Raw genomic sequence first — 19,751 nt, forward strand, 5'->3', positions numbered from 1 at the left:
AGTTAAATTCCACGCGGGTAAAGTCGCGGGTACAGCTAGTATGTAATAAAAGTTATGTATACAAAAAATTTGTTTTCCTATTTCCACTCTAAAACGGCAATCAATGAAAACGTACGTATTATTGTCAAAAACCATATAGTTTTCATAATAATTTCAAATGTTTATTTATACAGTCATGTTCAATATATATGTATCTTCATATATATTTATATTATATATAGCATTTTATACTGTATAATAAATATCTTATTTACATAAAAGGAATCGCCATTTAGTGAATAATGAGGGAATCCTCGCCTGTCACTCAATAAGTGAGTGGTATACGCACTTAAAGAATTCTCTTTTCAGATAACATAACGACAAGTTTTATATAGAATTAAAAATAATCTTTATTCAAATAAACTCAATACAAGCACTTTTGAATAGTCATTTTTTACACTCACTCCTGAACGCAGACTCATCACAAGAGGAATGATATTAAAACTTGTGTGTTGCTGTTTTGAATAAATGTTATTTTAAATAAATAGTTACAGAAAAATAAATAAGAGGCGTGCGATAATCATATAGGAACCGCTACGCACTCATTTCTAGTGCAATCAGATAATATTGTCAGCGCTATGAATTTAAGTTTTTCTACAAAAACATTATTATCATTTAGAAGTTCTTCAATAAAAAGCACCTTTTACAGAGAATGTGTTTTGTATAACATTAGCTAACCACCCTGGCTTTGCATGGGTGTACGTGTCATCATCATCATCATCATCATCATCATCGCAGCACGGAAGACGTCCACTGCTGGACATAGGCCTCCCCCAAAGATCTCCACGACGATCGGTCCTGCGCTGCTCGCATCCAATGCCTTCCAGCGATCTTGACCAGATCGTCGGTCCACCTTGCTGGAGGCCTTCCCACGCTGCGTCTTCCGGTCCGTGGTCGCCACTCGAGGACTTTACTGCCCCAACGGCCATCTGTCCTACGAGCTATGTGCCCTGCCCATTGCCACTTCACAGTCGCAATTCTTCGGGCTATGTCGGTCACTCTGGTTCTTCTGCGGATCTCCTCATTTCTGATACGATCACGCAGAGAAACTCCGAGCATAGCCCTCTCCATTGCCCTCTGAGTGACTCTGAGCTTGTTGATGGGGCCCATAGGGTGTACGTGTATTGTATATATAAACCTTCCTCTAAAATCACTCTATCTATTAAAAAAACCGCTTCAAAATCCGTTGCGTAATTTTAAAGATTTAAGCATATGTATGGACAGACAGCGACTGCGACTTTATTTTATACTATGCAATGATTTGGATGTTTTTTTCAGGTAAATTTAGAACAGTTTTTGGAAAGTGTGTATATAAATATGTACCATTCAGTTAACTGTGATGGTTACATGAAAGTACGTCGCATTTCACGAATATGGCGTATCAAAACCTTTCGCTATAAAATTAGAGGCACCATATAAACCGATTATGGAGCATAATGAAAACTTCAGCGTACCTTTCGAGGGCTTAAAAAGGATTCGTCAAGGATCAATTGTTTCGTCATAGACAGATAATAAAAATATCCTCAGATCCTTACCTTCCCGTGTTGGGGATTAATGCGAGATAGTTCGGGTTGGGAAAATTGCAAGCGGGGGCTACAGGGTTCTCAAGGGATTTTGCGGGAGGGGTGCCCGGGTGGGGGTAGAGATGAAGGGTAGTAGTATTTATAATGTCGGGGCTCGGATTAGCAGGAAACGTGTGCTTTCGTTACGTACTATTTCTATTTTTGCAGAATAACCCGCCTCGTATTTTAACGTTCAGTTTTTGCTCTGGAATGTGGCAGCACAGTTCTTTATGTTCGTCCTTTTCTTTTTCGTGAGTTCAAAAAGGGATGTTTTCAATTTGTCAGTGTTTTGTTTATTTATGAGACAGAATATGTACAGTTTTGTGGTTTAAATATATAATTTGGGACGTGGCGCATAATACCTTGTAGTTTAGTTGTAATGCGCTTGTACTGTAGGTTATAGACAACCGATAAACATATTTGAAACAGAAATAGAATAATCTTTATTCAAATAAACTCAATACAAGCACTTTTGAATAATCATATGTTTTTATTCTACCATATTTAATATTTTAAGACAACTCGCACAGCGTCATCTAGTCCCAAGCTAAGCAGAGCTTGCTATATGGATACTTGACAACTACAATTTACAGAAAAACTAGCTATTCGTCCCAACTGCGCACGATATGTACATGTATTATATATATAAACCTTCCTCTTGAATCACTCTATCTATTAAAAAAACCGCTTCAAAATCCGTTGCCTAGTTTTAAAGATTTAAGCACACATAGGAACGGACAGACAGCGACAGCTACTTTGTTTTACATTATGTAATGATATAGTTTTTTTTTAAATATATAATATAAATAGTATAAACATCCAAACCAATACAAACTATCATACTCATGAATACAAATGTTTCTCTGTGCAAGAAATCGAACCTGCGACCGTCGAATGTCACAAGGTATTAAGCACGCCATACGTATATACTTTTACCTCATTTTACATGCATCAAAGTTTCTTCATCATTACATAGTATAAAACAAAGTTGCTATCGCTTTTTGTCCGTCCCTATGTATGCTTAAATCTTTAAAACTACGTAACGGATTTTGAAGCGGTTTTTTTTTTCATAGATACAGTGACTCTAGAGGAAGGTTTATATGTATAAAACATGTATATCCAGGCGAAACCAAGGCGAGTAGCTAGTAAAATAAATAAAATACTATATTTAGATTTAGATTTAGATTTTAGTTTTACATACATTGTAATGATATTTTCAGCTACAGTCAAGCGTAAGTGTGTATAAAGCTTTACCATACGAGTGTGGTTGTAAAATATCACCCAAGTTCTGGCAAGGGTCGAAGGTTTATTGAATTATCTTATCTGCTCCATTATTGTAAGTTTTAATGAATGGCTGTTACGGAGGGCAGCGCGTGAAAGGACCAAGGTTCAATAATGTTAGTTTAACTTTTAAGAGTGTCCACGTATATTATATTATATTAAACAATTAATGATAAACTTGGACGTTAAGTGTGGATTTACAGCAAGTTCTAAAGATAAAACTGTTTTTAAAACCTCAGTGGTCTAGTTGCTAAACACACTGCTTTACTTCCGATGGTCGTGGGTTCGATTCCTTGCGCTGGTAAATAGTTTGTATTCATGAGTATGATTGTTTGTAACGGTCTGGGTGTTCCATGTTCATTATGGATGTATTTATGGATAAAAAAAATATTTGTATCAGTTGTCTAGTATCCATAAAACAAGCTCTGCATACCGTGGGACTAGATAGAACTGTGTTAATTGTCCAGGGAAAGAAATGTTGGTAAACTTGGACATTATGTACAGATTTACAAAAAGTTCATAAAATAAAACTTTTTTGGAGACCTCGGTGGTTTAGTGGTTAAACACACCGCTTTATTTCAAATGGTCGCGGGTTCGATACCTCGCGCGGTACAAACAGTTCGTATTTATGACTATGATTGTATCGGTCTGGGTATTTTCTATGTATATTATATATGTATTTACAAAAAAAATCTAATTATTTGTATCATATCAGTAATAATAAGTAACCCTGAACAATTAATACAGCGCCATCTAGTCCCACGATAAGCAGAGCTTGTGTTATAGATACTAGACAACTGATATAAATACTTAGATTTTTTTGTGAATACATAAATAATGTAAATAGAAAACACACAAACCAGAACAATCATACTATTGAATACAAAAGTTTGGAACGTGTGAGGAATCGAACCTGCAAACATCGGAAGTAAATCGGTGTCCTAAACCGCTGAACCATAGAGGCCGTTCGTATATCTCATGTAATGTCTACTTATTTTATAATGTAATAAATAGTTATTGGAAAGTAGAGAGCCGCTTATGTGATCTAGACATCCGCTTAGAAAGGCTTCCTGGAAATACTTACGGGAATAAGGGATATTGGAGTTCGCTACTAGTTGCCTATAAATTTCCTCTAGTATACACTAGTTTATGGTATTATTAAACACTAGCTGTATACTTCGACGTTACGCATCTAATAATGAGTAAATTACTGTATAAAATGTAAGTATAAATTAAAATCAAATTTATTTGTGACTAGTAATATCCGAGACTTCGTAAGCGTGGAATTTAACTTAATTTTTCTAAAATAAAAGTAGCCTAACTTACATCTTACTACATCGGCTACCTGCCAAAAAAAGTCTCTGCTTACCTTGGGATTAGATGGCGCTATGTTAGTTGTCCTAAGATCTCCTAAGATATTCATTGAGTTTTTCTATTAGTAACAAACTATAAATTATATATCTAAATATAACTAAATATATTAGCTAAGCTTATATTATATAAATTCTAAATTCTAATTTAGAAAATAGTTCTACAGTAAAGAACCATTCAGTAACTGACTATTATGACAGTTTATATTTTCGTATCGTGTTTTCTTTTCCGCGAATAAGATGGATATTTTTTATTTCTTCCACGAGTCCTTTCTTTCCAAGATATGAAAGACTTTGCAGACTAATTTACGGAAAGTATTCACCGACAGACCAAGCAGTATTTATAGAGTATGCTTGTTAAATGAAAAGCTGCGTTTATTTTCCTGTATTACTTGAAGTACAAGAAATAAGAAATGGTTTTGCGTTTGATCTGTTAAGGTTTAAAGGCAAAATGAATATTATAAAGTATTTAAATTCAAAAATCATTTATTAATGTAGGACATTTTAGCCGTTTATGAACGTCACATTTTTTATATCATAACTTTTTCCTTACCGTCCAGTTCTGTATATAGATCCAATTGAGAAGCACTGGCAAGAAATTCAATTGAATTACTTTTTGTTTAAAAGCCAGTTTATTTACAATGTATATTTATATAGTCTATGTCTTACAATAAATGAAAATCCCGTGCATGAACAACTATTGCCATGCACGCTCATCATTCAAGTAATCGTTTAGTGAGTATAACCTTTGCTCAGTAAATATGGTTTAACAGATGTTTTGAATTTATTTAAGTGTAATTCCAGTATGTTCTTTGGTTTCGTTTTGTTATATTTTTAGCTGGATGCCACAGCGACGAGCGGCATTTAGTTCCACCGGCAAATTCAGTTGCATCAATCGGTTTAAGCAGTCGGATGCTGGGATGCTGTGTCATAGAATAAAAACACAGATTCTCATTACTATTGTATTTTTCGTGAGCCATACATTTTGTTTACTACTATATTATGACATTTTATAATAATTTATTTCTCAAACAAATACTTGTAGTATTTATGATTATACATTGCATAAATATACTATTACAATCAATATGCTGTGATGAGCTGTAAAATAGGTATAAACTGTAATACAGATTATTAGTTGATATATATATATAAGAATTATATATATTCAATACCAATTATTATCTTAATAGTAAATTAGAAACAAGTTTATATCATTTTGTTAAGTAAAAAGTAATTAATATCTGTTATTCGGATTTATTTTTGGAAATATTAAATTGAATTTTTAAAACCTAGTTTTTAAAAATTTTGCTTTTCAATTCGTGATATTTTATAGTATGTTTTTCAATATCTTTCTTAATATTGTAGTTATATTTTTGAAATTGGTTGTGTACTCTCGGTTGATGTTGTACCAGGAACTGCTTTTTTGTCGAAATGTTTAAATGCCTGCTGTAATATACAAGTCTCATTTTGGTACTCTGTTGTTTATTACATGCTCTATAACTCCATGACGTAGAGTCAATTGTGATCTATGGTTTCGCTTTCTTAGATACGATATTAAGGTGCAATGCAATTTCAAACGTTTTTGAAATACTGTCATTAGAAAAAAAAACTATTTAATATAAAAAATATAAATTTGAATGTTTGTTATTTAATCACGCTTGAACGGCTCTACGGGTTATAATGAAATTTTGATACATAGATAGATTATAACGCGACATATAACAAATATAACATCTAGTACAATACGGAAAAAAGTAAATTTACGGAATAAATTGAATTTTGGAAAATCGACTCTTAAAGTCTTAATTTCAAAGTTTAATTTAGGAAAATATTTTTAAGTCATGCACTAATAAATTACCACCAGCAATTTAACATGATGGTCTCCAAGGGAACCGCGTGGAGGTCAACCTGACATTGCTAGCAGTATCATTTGTTTGTTTGTTTGTAATACTTTATTGTACAATAATATTATAAATAAAAGGACACAATTGACTTAGAAAAAAAAAAAAAAAAACATGCGTACAATCATTAGTACCTATTACTAAATCCCCCGTCCCCACTTTAACGGAAGGGGATTTTAGTAATGGATACTAACAATACCTTTTAAATGTTTGTAAACATGGCTCTAATTGAAAATACCAGTCGCTGTGACAACCGCGTGATGCGATAATTGATTTCCAATTACGCTAAAAACAATCCGGAATCAATAATTCGTAATGGCATAATGCCCTTATCTAGTCTTTGCCGCCGTGAAGGGTAGGGGGTGGGGCGGCGTACCTGCGCCGCGCCAGCTCCTGTATTGATTATTCCCCCCTCTACCCCTCACCACCGTTCACTTTCACCACTGTTTCAATGTGAGCTCTAAAATGTTTTTATTGGTGACTTGGCGGGCCCATTGCCAAATTGTGCAAATGATTTTTTTTCATTTATACCATTTTGAAACGTTAATATTACTTATAAATAATATAAAAAAAAAACATTGTTATGACTATTCAGAAGTGCTTAAATTAGGTTTATTTGAATAAATGCATTTCTTTTCTATTCTTTTATATTTTATACATATAATTTGTAAAAATCACGGGATCTTAACACGTTTAATATTGAGTTAAATATCGGGAACTTAATAAATATAAAACGTGGTAAGATCCCGTGATTTTTTCTAATTTATACATATAAATAATGAGCGTGTCAAATTTAAAACAGTCAATATTAATAATATTTTAAATGCGAAGGCTTGTATGTGTGGATGGATGTTTGTTAGTCTATCACACAAAATCTACTGAATGGATTTTAATGTACCTTTACAGTAATATAGCTTATACGTCAGAATAACTTAATAAATAAATTTTGATAGTTTCGTAATATGTGTGAATTTATTAAAATTAATTTAATAAAAAAATATTAAAAAACAAAAATTATACGTTACACTGAGAAAAAAGTAACATATAGAATTTTTGTCTATTTGTTTGTCAACGTGATATCAGAAACGGCTTAATTTTTATGTGGGTTTCGCAGACTACAGTAGTTTTCCGTAATAATTTTGTAATTCCTGTATGTTTTATTCCCATTCATTTCTAAACAAAAATATTTTATATATTTACATATTATTACAGCCTATTGGTATTCATAATGTACCAATAATGTTATAAATAAAATTCAACTATGCATTGCTATAGACGTAAGGAATATAATAGAATAGAATACTAACAAAGTATATATATATACTCGTATAACAGATGTCGATCTCCACATGGTGAAAAACAATAATTCTGGTAAATTCGTTCATTCGTTCAATTCATGATGGTCTAACTGATCTAACTTTGCAAGTATTTAGTGCCAGTATTTAGTACTTGAAATATATAGCACTAAAAACGTGCTTAATGCTAGAAGAACGAAAAACAGAATAAAAGTAAATTTAAAAAATACTCATGAACAAATGAACAGACAAATCCACTTCCCGAAAGCTGTATTATTCAATTAAAAATAACGTTTTTCGCTACAATTCACGTTGCGAAGGAAAACCTTAAGCGCATTACACTAATTGGTTTTGATAAGTCAACGCGTTAAAAAGATGGTGGATGCTACCATCCTTTTAAGGTAAAATCTGCAATGTTTACAGAAAATCTCCAAATATACTAAATTATAAATTAAAATATTGAATTCAAAATACAAAATTGAAATATCATAATTCGAAATTAGAAATTCAAAATGCATGATTCGATATTTGAAAATCGAAGTTCAATAAGGTAAAATCTGCAATGCGTACAGAATATATTCTAAATCAAAATATTGAACTCAATATTCAAAATTCAAAATACATAATTCAGAATTCAAATTCGAAATTCAAAATTATAATTTAACAATATTTGTATAGTTATTTTAACATCATTTTTCACTATATTGTTCATTATTATTACACCTCGACCAGACTCAAGTTGAATCGATCCTCTCCATCCTAAGGTTGCCTGGAAGAAATCGCTTTTCATCGATAAAGCCGCCATTGTTGCCTCTTCCTCTTGCTCATTGTTGTCAAAATCATTTACTATGTAACATTCATTCAACAATAACCTAAAGAGAGTACTTTTGAAATAAGGTAGGTTACAATTTCTCATGTCTTCAAGATGGATGCTTGTAAATCCGTATTGCATATACAATAAATTCAAATTCAAATTCAAAATATCTTTATTCATGTAGGTCTATTACAGACTCTTATGATATGTCAAATGTACCGTCAGTTTGGAATGATTTCGAGATGATACGGTTTAATTCCTGATGGGTATCTGCAATACTAAAGTGAAAATTTAGGACTGGAATTTTTATCAACTTAAAAACATAAGTACACCGTGTATTAGATATCTTATTGTACATATTAAAAAAATACTAGTGGTCTCTCAAAGGCCGCTACTCGATCGTAATCTATACATATAAATAAAATTGGAGTGTCTGTTTGTAATATTGAAATAACCGTTTTTTACTACATGCATATGGATATAAATACGGTACACCAACATAACATTTTTTACTATTTTTATCTGTCTGTTTGTTCCGGCTAATCTCTGAAATGGCTGGACCAATTTTGACGGGACTTTTATTGGCAGGTAGCTGATGTAATAAGGAGTAACCTAGGCTACTTATATTTTAGAAAATGAAAGTTTAATTCCATGCGGACGAAGTCGCGGGGAACAGCTAGTAAATAATACAAAAAGATCTATGTATGAACCAGCAATAACAATTTAAGAAAATAATAAATATGCATGTATGTCATACATGGTTGTGTATGTAAAGTATTTTTATTGATATAACGAGTTTTTTAAGTATAATTAAAAAAATATTTACCTTCTGCAATCTTTTTCTATATTTGACCTTTTTTTTTTAAATTAGTATTTCATTCCTTCTCTATATTTAATTATAAGTGTGCGAAATTTCATACTCTTCAATCCGAGCATATTTCGTAAAAAGCGGTACGAAGTTTTTGCTTCACGTATAAATATAATGATATTCAAAGGATTGTCTATCTGTTAAATACGTTTTCACTTATAAAAGTACCAATATTTTAATTACTGAGGTTTCTAAGGACTGTATTTTTAATTTTAGTTACAAGAGAAACTACGGTCGCTGATGATAAAAGACATATATTTCAAATTGACAATAAAAATGGAACGAAACATAAAATATTTCAATATATATAAAAAAAATTATAATTATCATATAAAAAGGTGCGTTATGCACATGCTCCCATCCCATTTGAATGGATCTTAATGTTTAGTACAAAGATAAATTGGATTACGAGACCGGAAATAGGCTACTGTGTATTTAAAAAAACAGATAAAGTTGCAGATTGTATACAGAGATATATAATCTCTGTATACTATCAGTTATACAAAAAAACATCTATTCCAAAAAAAAGAACAACACACAAGTTTCTTGCTCATTCTTCTTGTGATGAATCTGCATTCCGAATGAGTGGTAGAATCAAAATATGACTAGTCAAAAGTGCTTGTAATGAGTTTATTTGAATAAATATTATTTCTATTTCTATCTCTATACTAGCTACTCGCCCCAGCTTGGCACGGGTGTACATGTATCATGTATATAAACCTTCCTTTTGAATCACTCCATCTATTTAGAAAAATCGCATCAAAATCCGTTCCGTAGTTTTAAAGATTTAAGCATACATAGGGACGGACAGATAGCGACAGCGACTTTGATTTATACTATGTAATGATATATAATATACACCCTATCCTGTTCTTTGTCTGTAGCTCTGACCTGTTTAACTGTATCGTTTTTAAGCAATTAAAATTTAAGTAATTTAACATTAAAGAATCTATATGCAGCTGTCAGCAAAGTTTTTATTGTGTTGTGATGTATAATGTAATAAATGTTATTCTATTCTATTCTAATGAGGTATCTATTTATTGTTAGTTTGTGTTCACACGTTTCGACTTGTAAATGTAAACTTACAAGGATTATTTAAAAGAGCACCACACAAGTTTCTTGCTCCTTCTTCTTGTGATGAGACAGCTTTCCGAACGAGTGGTAGATAAAAAACAAATTGTTATGACTATTCAAAAGTGCTTAAATTAAGTTTATTTGAATAAATGATTTTCTATTCTATTCTATTCTATTACTTTTGCTTTACTATGTAAAACTATATATTGTGTAAATAAAAAAAATATCATTCAGTGTGAACACATACAGTACAACATACAATAGTAATGCGAACGAGAATATTCTCATACATTATTGCTACCAATATACATACATATGTCCCGAAGCGTCGAAAAGGAAATATTAATTTCCGTCTACGATACAGGAACGTTCCGTATATCTACCTTAGTTTATTCTTTATATCACTCTCTTATTATATTTTATTATTCTTATAAATTCATTCTGAATAATGAAAGAATAACAGTCATACAATGAAATGGATACATACATGACATAACATGTATGGATGCATCCATCAAATAACTGGGTATTTTTCTTTGCAATTACAGGAGGGGAATGGATTATTTTTGTTTAGCGATGGTCGCGGGTTCGATTCCTCGCACGGTGCAAACATTTGTATTCATGAGTATGATTGTTTGTATCGGTCTAGATGTTTTCTATATATAATACCAAGTATGTATTTACAAAAAAAAACTATGTTTTTATATCAGTTGTCTAGTACCCATAACACAAGCTCTGCTTACCGTGGGATTAATTGGTGCTGAGTTAATTTCCTAGCGTTATTTATTTACTAGCTGACCTGCGCAACTTCATCTGTGTGTCATTTCCTCACCTTATGCATTATTTTTCATTTCAGCTCCGATCCTATTGGTCGTAACGTAATGTTGTATTGCCTAAAGCCTTCCTCGACAAATAGGCTATCCAACACAAAAATAATTTTTCGATTCGAACCAGTAGTTCCTGAGATCAGCACGTTCAAACAAACACTCTTCAGCTTTACTGTGATTCAAACGAGTTCTCATTTTTAGTAAAACTTGTGTTATAATATATAATAAATGTTGCATATATAATAAATTACCAACTTCTTCTTAGTCGGTACACTCTTGTCAGAGTGGTCGTGGTCATCATTTTGAATCACCAACTACAATTACAAATCTCTGTATAAAATGGTTCAAAGACAAATTAATGAAATGGCTGATAAATAAGTGTTTTTACTCAGAGAAAGATTACTTTACATGCAAAATGGATGACATTATATATTGTTTTATTAATAACTATAAATATTAACATTAATTAATTAATATAGATATTTAAATGTATTTGTGGATATTCCTAATGTAATGACATAATTTTATATTAAATTGAATATTATTTAATTTAAATATTTGCATACCTCTAAGGGTTGCTACATGTCATGTACTTTTATTAGTTAGTAAGATCCGAAAATACCATGTAGCAAGCAAATAAATAAATAATAATAATTATTATTTATAATCTTATATATATATAAAATTCTCGTGTCACAGTTTTCGTTCCCATACTCATCCGAAACGGCTTGAACGATTCTCATGAAATTTTGTGAGCGTATTGAGTAGGTCTGAGAATCGGCCAACATCCATTTTTTATCCTCCTAAATGTTAGAGGTAGTCCACCCCTAAATTTTTTTTTTTATTTTTCAGACAAAATTTTTAGTTTCTATTCTTTTATGATACAACATACAAAAATACATATAATCCTGAATTTTCACCCTTCTCTCATCAACCCCTATTTTTTTATAGCATTGTTAATTTATATGGCAAAACAACGTTTACCGGGACAGCTTGTATTAGTATAAATTTAAATCTATTAACCAAAATCTCTGAGCACACACAAAAAGAAAATACAGTCAAACTGAAAACCTGTTCCTTTTTTAAAGATGGTTTTTCGCTCACCTTTGAATCGCATTCAATTTCCAAAAATATGTCAAGTGTAATGAGCCGTAAGGTCGGTATTCGCTTGAAAATACTCGTTCTTAAAATGTATTGGACGAAATGACAAAATGTGTTTTTTCCAAGCAATAATATGTTAAAAGAACAACCCTCTTTACCGTCTAATATTGTCTCCGGAATGGCCTCCTGGAAATGAGGTGGACGTGACCAGCTTCGTAAGTACACGTATTACTTTATAGAGTGCTTTAGCGCAGATGGAAATTGGCCTAGGCGTTTCAATCAGTTTCAATCAAAAAAATCTCATGACTCACAATCTCTCCTATACTACCGTTAAGTTTTCAATGATATGTTTTTTGTATTACTTATGAGTGCTTTAGCGTATATGGAAATTGCCCTAGACGTTTCAATCAGTTTCAATCAAAAAAATCTCATGACTCACAATCTCTCTTATAGTACCGTTAAATTTTCAAGGATGTGTTTTTTGTATTCCTTTATAGTAATTTATAGGGTGCTTTAGCGCAGATGGAAATTGGCCTAGGAGTTTCAAAAGTGCTTAGCGGTTTCTATGTTGACTGTCGCATGCCTAATCCTTGTTGTTAATTAAATATAATTAAATCAATATTTATTTAAAAGAGCAACACACAAGTTTCTTGATTATTCTTCTTGTGATGAATCTGCATTCCGAATAAGCGGTAGAATCAAAAAACTTGACTATTCAACAGTGCTTGTATTAAGTTTATTTGAATAAAGATTATTTCTATTTCTATTTCAATTAGTTTCAATCAAAAAAATCTCATGACTCACAATCTCTCCTACAATATCGTTGAGTTTTCACTGTGCCACAGTTGAATTTGCAAATAGCCACCTGACAAAAAAAGTCCCGTCAAAATCGGTCCAGCCATTTCAGAGATTAGCCGGAACAAACAGACAGACAGACAAAAATTGTAAAAAATGTTATTTTAATGTATGTACCGTAATTATATTCATATGCATGTAGTAGAAAACGGTTATTTCTCTATTACAAACAGGCACTCCGATTTTATTTATATGTATATATGTATAGATGTATATGCTATATCTACTTTGTTTTAAATGCTCCGAAGTTGGAAGTTGTGCTTCTAATTTTAAGCAAAGAAACGTCGTGTCTAAAGAACACAGCAACTTAATTGGAAGTTAGCGGAATTTAATAACATTAAATGTTATTAAAATTCCCGCCAGCTTTGTCTTGGGAAAGGCAAATTTTGTCTTTCAGATTTCGAGTGTTGCTCGCTTTATATATATTATGCGTCATTATTGCAAATATTATATTTTACAACTCCTTCGTTGTGTTATATGTTTATAACGAGCTTTTGCCCGCGGCTTCGCTCGCGTTAATTTATCTCCTTAGGGGTGGAATTTATCAAAATCCATTCTTAGGGGATGCCTACGTCATAGTAGTATTATACATGCAAAGTCTCAGCCCGATCGGTTTAAAATTGACAAAGTTTCATCCCCTATTTTATCCCCTTGGGGGTAGAATTAATCAAAATCCTTTCTTAACGGATGCCTACGTCATAACATCTACCAGCATGCCAAATTTCAGCCCGATCCGTCCAGTGGTTTGGGCTGTGCGTTGATAGATCACTATATCAGTCACCTTTGAGTTATATATATTTAGATTTTATATGTTATTTATTTATATATTATATATTATGTATAATGTATATGTTTATAATATGTAAATGTATTTCAAATATTATTATTAATGTTTCTTCTTCTCCATCATGCGCCATCCACCACCTTCTGTTTTTTCTCCTCTACCCAAAGGTTGTCTGGAAGAGATCGCATAAGCGATAAGGCCGCCTTTTATACCCATATTTTAAATATTGTTTCGTTTTGTATATATGTATGTTGTTATTATGGTGCAATAAAGAATAATAAATAAATCTCCAATTTCTTCATCTCCATAGTTTTTCAATGCGGAATGCTACTCATATGTGATCAGCGAGTAATATGGTTTAGACTTCACATAAGCAGAGCTGTGAAATACAGCTAGGCTTTAAAAAGGACTTTCTTCTAAATATATTACATACATAGTGTTGCAACCTTTTTATATTGCAACATTAAAATAAAATTTATATTTTATGTAATATGGCAACATTCCTTCTCCTTGCTACATCGGAGACAATGCTGTGAATAAATTTTGTATTTTATTTAAAATATATCACCATATCATCACGTCAGCTTTCTTCATAGCACCCACAAAGTTCCGCTGCTGCTCCCACAGACATGACTTTACCTAATATAAGTGGAAAATCAAAAAATATTTGGTACAAAGTTCTTAAGTAGTGTTGCTTCTCTCTCAGTCTACCCAATAAACGAATTTGCATTAAATTGATATCAAAGAATATAATGTTTATAGAATACAATTTTTTTCTTCCCTTTCCATTTTTATACTATCTATACTAGTCCACATAAATATTAGAAATTTGAAAGTGAAGTTGTCCATCTGTGTGTTTCTTACGTTATTATAACCAAATGGCTAAACATATCCTTTTAATAGCCACGAAAACATGTTGTATAATGCAAATGGCATTTACTATAAAATGTTTCGCTTTTTACAATAAATATTGCTACAGAAAATTCTATTTCTGTCATGCTCACTGCCGCATTGATATTCTGTCCCGTAAATTGTGGTATTATCTCAGATTGGGGCAAACTCCTCACCAATTCTCGTAAGATCGAAGTAACCCAAATTAAATTCGTTGGCCACTTGGAGCGTTGCAGATTATTTATTCGGGCTTCGAAATTATTTACATTAACACAAACTTACCACTCGCAGTCATCTCCAGCTCTATATTCATCAGCGTTGAGTTCGAATTCGTCTGATTCGGCTATTGGTATTAAATTTGTACAATCGTCAGGGGTCAATTTTGCTCGCGTAATGAATTCAGGCCTAACATTTATTTCATTCAGCGCACCGAAAACAGCATCACGGTTTTGCTGATCACGATAATGGGCAAGTGCTTTGAAAACGTAAATAGACCGTGATATGAAAATATTATTATGACTCGCCCTTAATTGAATTAAGTATATTTCGTTTGAATCTTTGAAGACTTTTTGTTTGTCAGCCCTAATGACGTTCAAAGGGGAAGCGATTTTTTTCCAAGTTATTATACCCGTTACCCCTTCGCGTAATTGGTAATGCGGTCCGCAGGGATATGGGTTCGGGTCTTGAATGATTATTACAAGCTCCTGTTTTACTTGCTTAGTACCTTCGTCTTTTTGTCCGCTTTTGAGATTCATTTGTATTTTCCGAGGAACATTTTGTTTGGTACAAGTTATCTACGTGGGGACTTCCATATGTCTATCCGAAATGCAAGTAGCTTAGTTAAATGTCTTAACGGCCTTGGTTGTCTAATGGTCCGATGGTCGCGGATTCAATTCCTCGTACGACCCAAACATTTGTATTCATGAATATGATTGTTTATCTCGGTCTGGGTATTTTCTATATATAATATGTATGTATTTACGAAATAAAATATATCTATGTTTTTGTAGCAGTTATCTAGTACCACAACCCAAGCTTTAACTAGCTTGACTTAGGTCTAGATGGCGCTGTGTGAATTGTCTTGAGATTATTAATATTTTTATTATGTGTTTCAGTTAATGAATGAGATAAAGCATTGAAATTACAGGGTACATATAGCCCAATGTTATCATTTGCCATCAAATGGAAATCAACTTGATCAAATTAAAGTATAGTACTCAGAATTCATAAATTTAAATATATATCTATATTTTATATCAATATCTATATTTAAATCTCTATAATCTACGATTATCACTGATAGTTAGCTGCATTATCAGTGATAATCGTCTGTAGTGTCGTACAGATCTAAAAATTCTTTCAGCTATCTAACTGCATTATTACTTACATATAATGCAGATATCTACAGCTGAAAGAATTTTTGGATCTGTACGACAAATAAATAAAGTATAAGAATAAAATCTTTCCTCTAGTTTCGTTATAGATTTGGATTGCTCCAAATTGCATTTTCAAATAAGACATGGGCGCTTCAGTGTCCCTTTGTAACGATGCCGAACCGGCTTTTACTATTCAGTAAAACCGATTTTATCGTTTAATTGCTATAATGCCACCGCGCTTTGAACGAAGGGGGTGGTTAATGAGATTTCATTTAGAGCAGTGTTTGTCAAAGTGTTCGTTGAAACTAACAAGCTACTGTAGAGGAGTTGATTGAAAAGGTGCTCTCTTTATCGTCAACGGCCTTGGTAGTCTATCGCTGAAGAATTTTATTCCCGATGGTCGCAGGTTTGATTCCTGGCATGGTGCAAACCTTTGTATTCATGAGGTGGATTGTTTGTATCGGTCTAGGTGTTTTATATTGTGTAGGTATTTAAAAAAAATCTAAAGAATTGATACCAGTTGTTTAGTACCCATAATACAAGCCGTGCTTACCTTAGAACTAGATGGTGTTGTGTGAATTTTTTTTCTCATTCTCAGTGGTAAAATAAAAAAATATTACTATACAAAACTGTTTATATTAAGTTTAATTGAATAAAGTAAAAAATATTTTTATTGTACTTTTGTTTTAAGTTGTCTTTCGAATTAAAAATTTTCAATTTCTTCACAAATTGAAAATTTATATTCGAGAGTCTGAATTTGGTATTTAATTTATTTGTAACACTTTCACTGTCTTCAGCAATTAAACGTACAAATTTGTGATCTAACTACATTTTTTTTACACAATCAAAATATATTATTTTTTACGTATTGGTCTGGTGTTTTGAGTAGTCATGCTCACTAAAATGTCCATACTGTGTGGCGGTGGCGGCGTGGTGGGCCGGGTCATTGGGATCCCTAAAATATGGTCGAGCGCAGTGTTGGCTGGCTCATCCGTCATACTCGTGAACTGGTCTATTCTAATCGCTATGACTGATTTCCTCTTATTAATTGTTTAACCAGTTGTTGTGTATTCAATATTTTTTGTATTTGATTAGTTAATTGAATGAGTGCTAATCGGTAGTTTGTATTCACCCACTTAAACTTAAATTGTAAAGTACGAATAAAATTATTTAAAAGAGCAACAAACAAGTTTCATGCTCGTTCTTCTTGTGTTGAAACAGCTTTACGAATGAGTGGTAGATTAAAAAAAAATGTGATGACTATTGAAAAGTGCTTCAATGTAAGTTTATTTGAATAAATGATTTTCTATTCTATTCTATATACTTCCACTTTATATAGCTTATAAGCCTTAATTTTGTCTGAACGGCAAAGAACTCGTCCGTAATCGTTGTTTTCTTTCTCGGCACCAATAAAAATACTTGCATTAGAATCTTATCGGAATACTCCCCCGTAGACGGTCATAATATTCATTTATTTCAAATTTTCCGCATTTACGATCGGCCGGCACGCCGGGTATTTAGCGTTCGTCTCACTTTTATTGAGATGAAATATTTAATAAAAACGATTTCCTTCGAATGCGCCAATGATGAACGATTCGACTTAATAGAGTCGGCAATATTCATAGGATAATAAATATACCATTAGTATACGAGTATCTAACGAAATCGAAACGAATATGAGTATATAAAAGTGCTTGTTAAGTTTACTATACTAGTTTATTTAAATAAAGATTATTTCTATTTCTATTTAATCATATACTTCACGCAATGGAAAACGACTTACAAAGATGCTGTTTTGCGGTTGTCTAAAATATTAAAAGTCTTAAGCATCGGATCCGGTGGTTTACAGGTTAAGGTATTTCGCTTTACTTTTGATGGTTGTGGGTTCGATTCCCCGCACGGTACAAACGTTTGTATTTTTTTAATTTGATTATTTGGGTGTTTTCTATGTATATATATATATATATTTATACCACTTAGGTGGCAAACAAGCATACGGCCCATCTGATGGTAAACGGTTACCGTAGCCTATGGACGCCTGAAACACCAGGGGTGTCATATACGCGTATGTGTATATAACACATTATGTACGTATTTACAAAAAAATATCCAAAAATATATTGTCTCATATTTGTCTCATACCCATAACACAAGCCCTGCTTACGTTGGCACTAGATGGCGTTGTGTGAATTAACCAAGGATATAGGGGGGATAAGATGAATATCCTGTAATTTTACCTCATACCTCACTCGTATAACGGCAATACAGTAATTAACGATTATTTTATTGATGATAGTGGAATAATGTACACGCCTGCACTATCGGTTTACCCTGGCTTGGCACCAGTAGAGTATGATAAAATGAGCATTAAATAAGATCAGTTAGTCCATCTTAACAAATGGCAATTTACCACGATGGTTTCCAGGGGGAACCACATGGAGGTCAACTCACATGGTACATAGCTAGTAATGGCGTCATTTGTCCACAATACAAACAATCTCCTACCCTCCTATCAAAGACCATTCGATGACTTATTTTGACTACGCGTTTATTCTGTTACAAGTATTTGATATAACGAAAAATTATTACAGTACTCAAGTGAAAGTAATCTAAAGTACCGAATACAGTTGTATCAATCAGTATTTCAAATTTCCAAACACAGATTCGACCCCATAGATCCCAGCGGCCATTTTCTTTGTCTTATTTCGGACGCTAATTTATGTCTTCAAAGTTCTACGTGAACGCGTTTTCAGGTTTGTTGCAAGTTAAAGGAGTTTTGCGATTACTAAGAAAAATATATGAATCTTAATAATATTATTAAGATTAATATATTTTATAATATTATAAACGCGAAAGTTTATGAGTATGGATGTTTGTTACTCTTTCACGCAAAATGGACCTAATGGATTTTGATTAAACTTTACTGTAATATAGCTTATACAATTACATCAGAATAGCTATTAATTTCAAGCATGATGAAACCACGGGCACAGCTAGTACTGCTATAATTTCCGGATTTTGGAAAGTAGTGGGGCATAAGATGGTTGCCTATGAACAGTTCAGATAAAAAGGGCATTATACCAGCAGCCTGAAAACGGTACGGACGGACGACGATACTAGATGATATGTGCGCAAGTTTTCAATAATAATATGATACACAACACGTGTTCCTACAATTGTAAAAATATAATCTTCTAAAATTTTTTTACTTGCAAAAAGAAAATCCTCAGATAACCGACAGTATACTTGGTTATCTGAAGATATTCTTTTTCTAAGAGTAATTTTGGTAAGAATTCTTATATTCAAATTCAAATTCAAAATATCTTTATTCATGTAGGTCTATTACAGACTTTTATGATATGTCAAATCTACCGTCAGTTCGGAATGATATCGAGATGAGAAGAACTGACAAGAAACTCAGCTCGTATTTTTTGCAAATAATAGTGGAACATGTTTATAATAATATACAGTCATTAAAATTTAAATTTGGGAGAATAGAGTGACCACCAGCATATGCTATAAAAAATTTTATCAGTGTTCACAACCTGAACAGACCAGTCCCCATAGGAGCAGTCCATATAGGAGGTACATTAGATGTGTCTAATATGATGTGTATAAATATTATTAATTCAAGTATTATAAATTGAAATATGTACTGTGATATAGTATAAAACGTTGTAAATTAAAAACTGTACTGAACTTATCAATTC

Source organism: Achroia grisella, unplaced genomic scaffold (assembly GCF_030625045.1).
Source record: "Achroia grisella isolate CSIRO2021 unplaced genomic scaffold, CSIRO_AGI_Agris_v1 utg146, whole genome shotgun sequence".
Lineage (NCBI taxonomy): Eukaryota > Metazoa > Arthropoda > Insecta > Lepidoptera > Pyralidae > Achroia > Achroia grisella.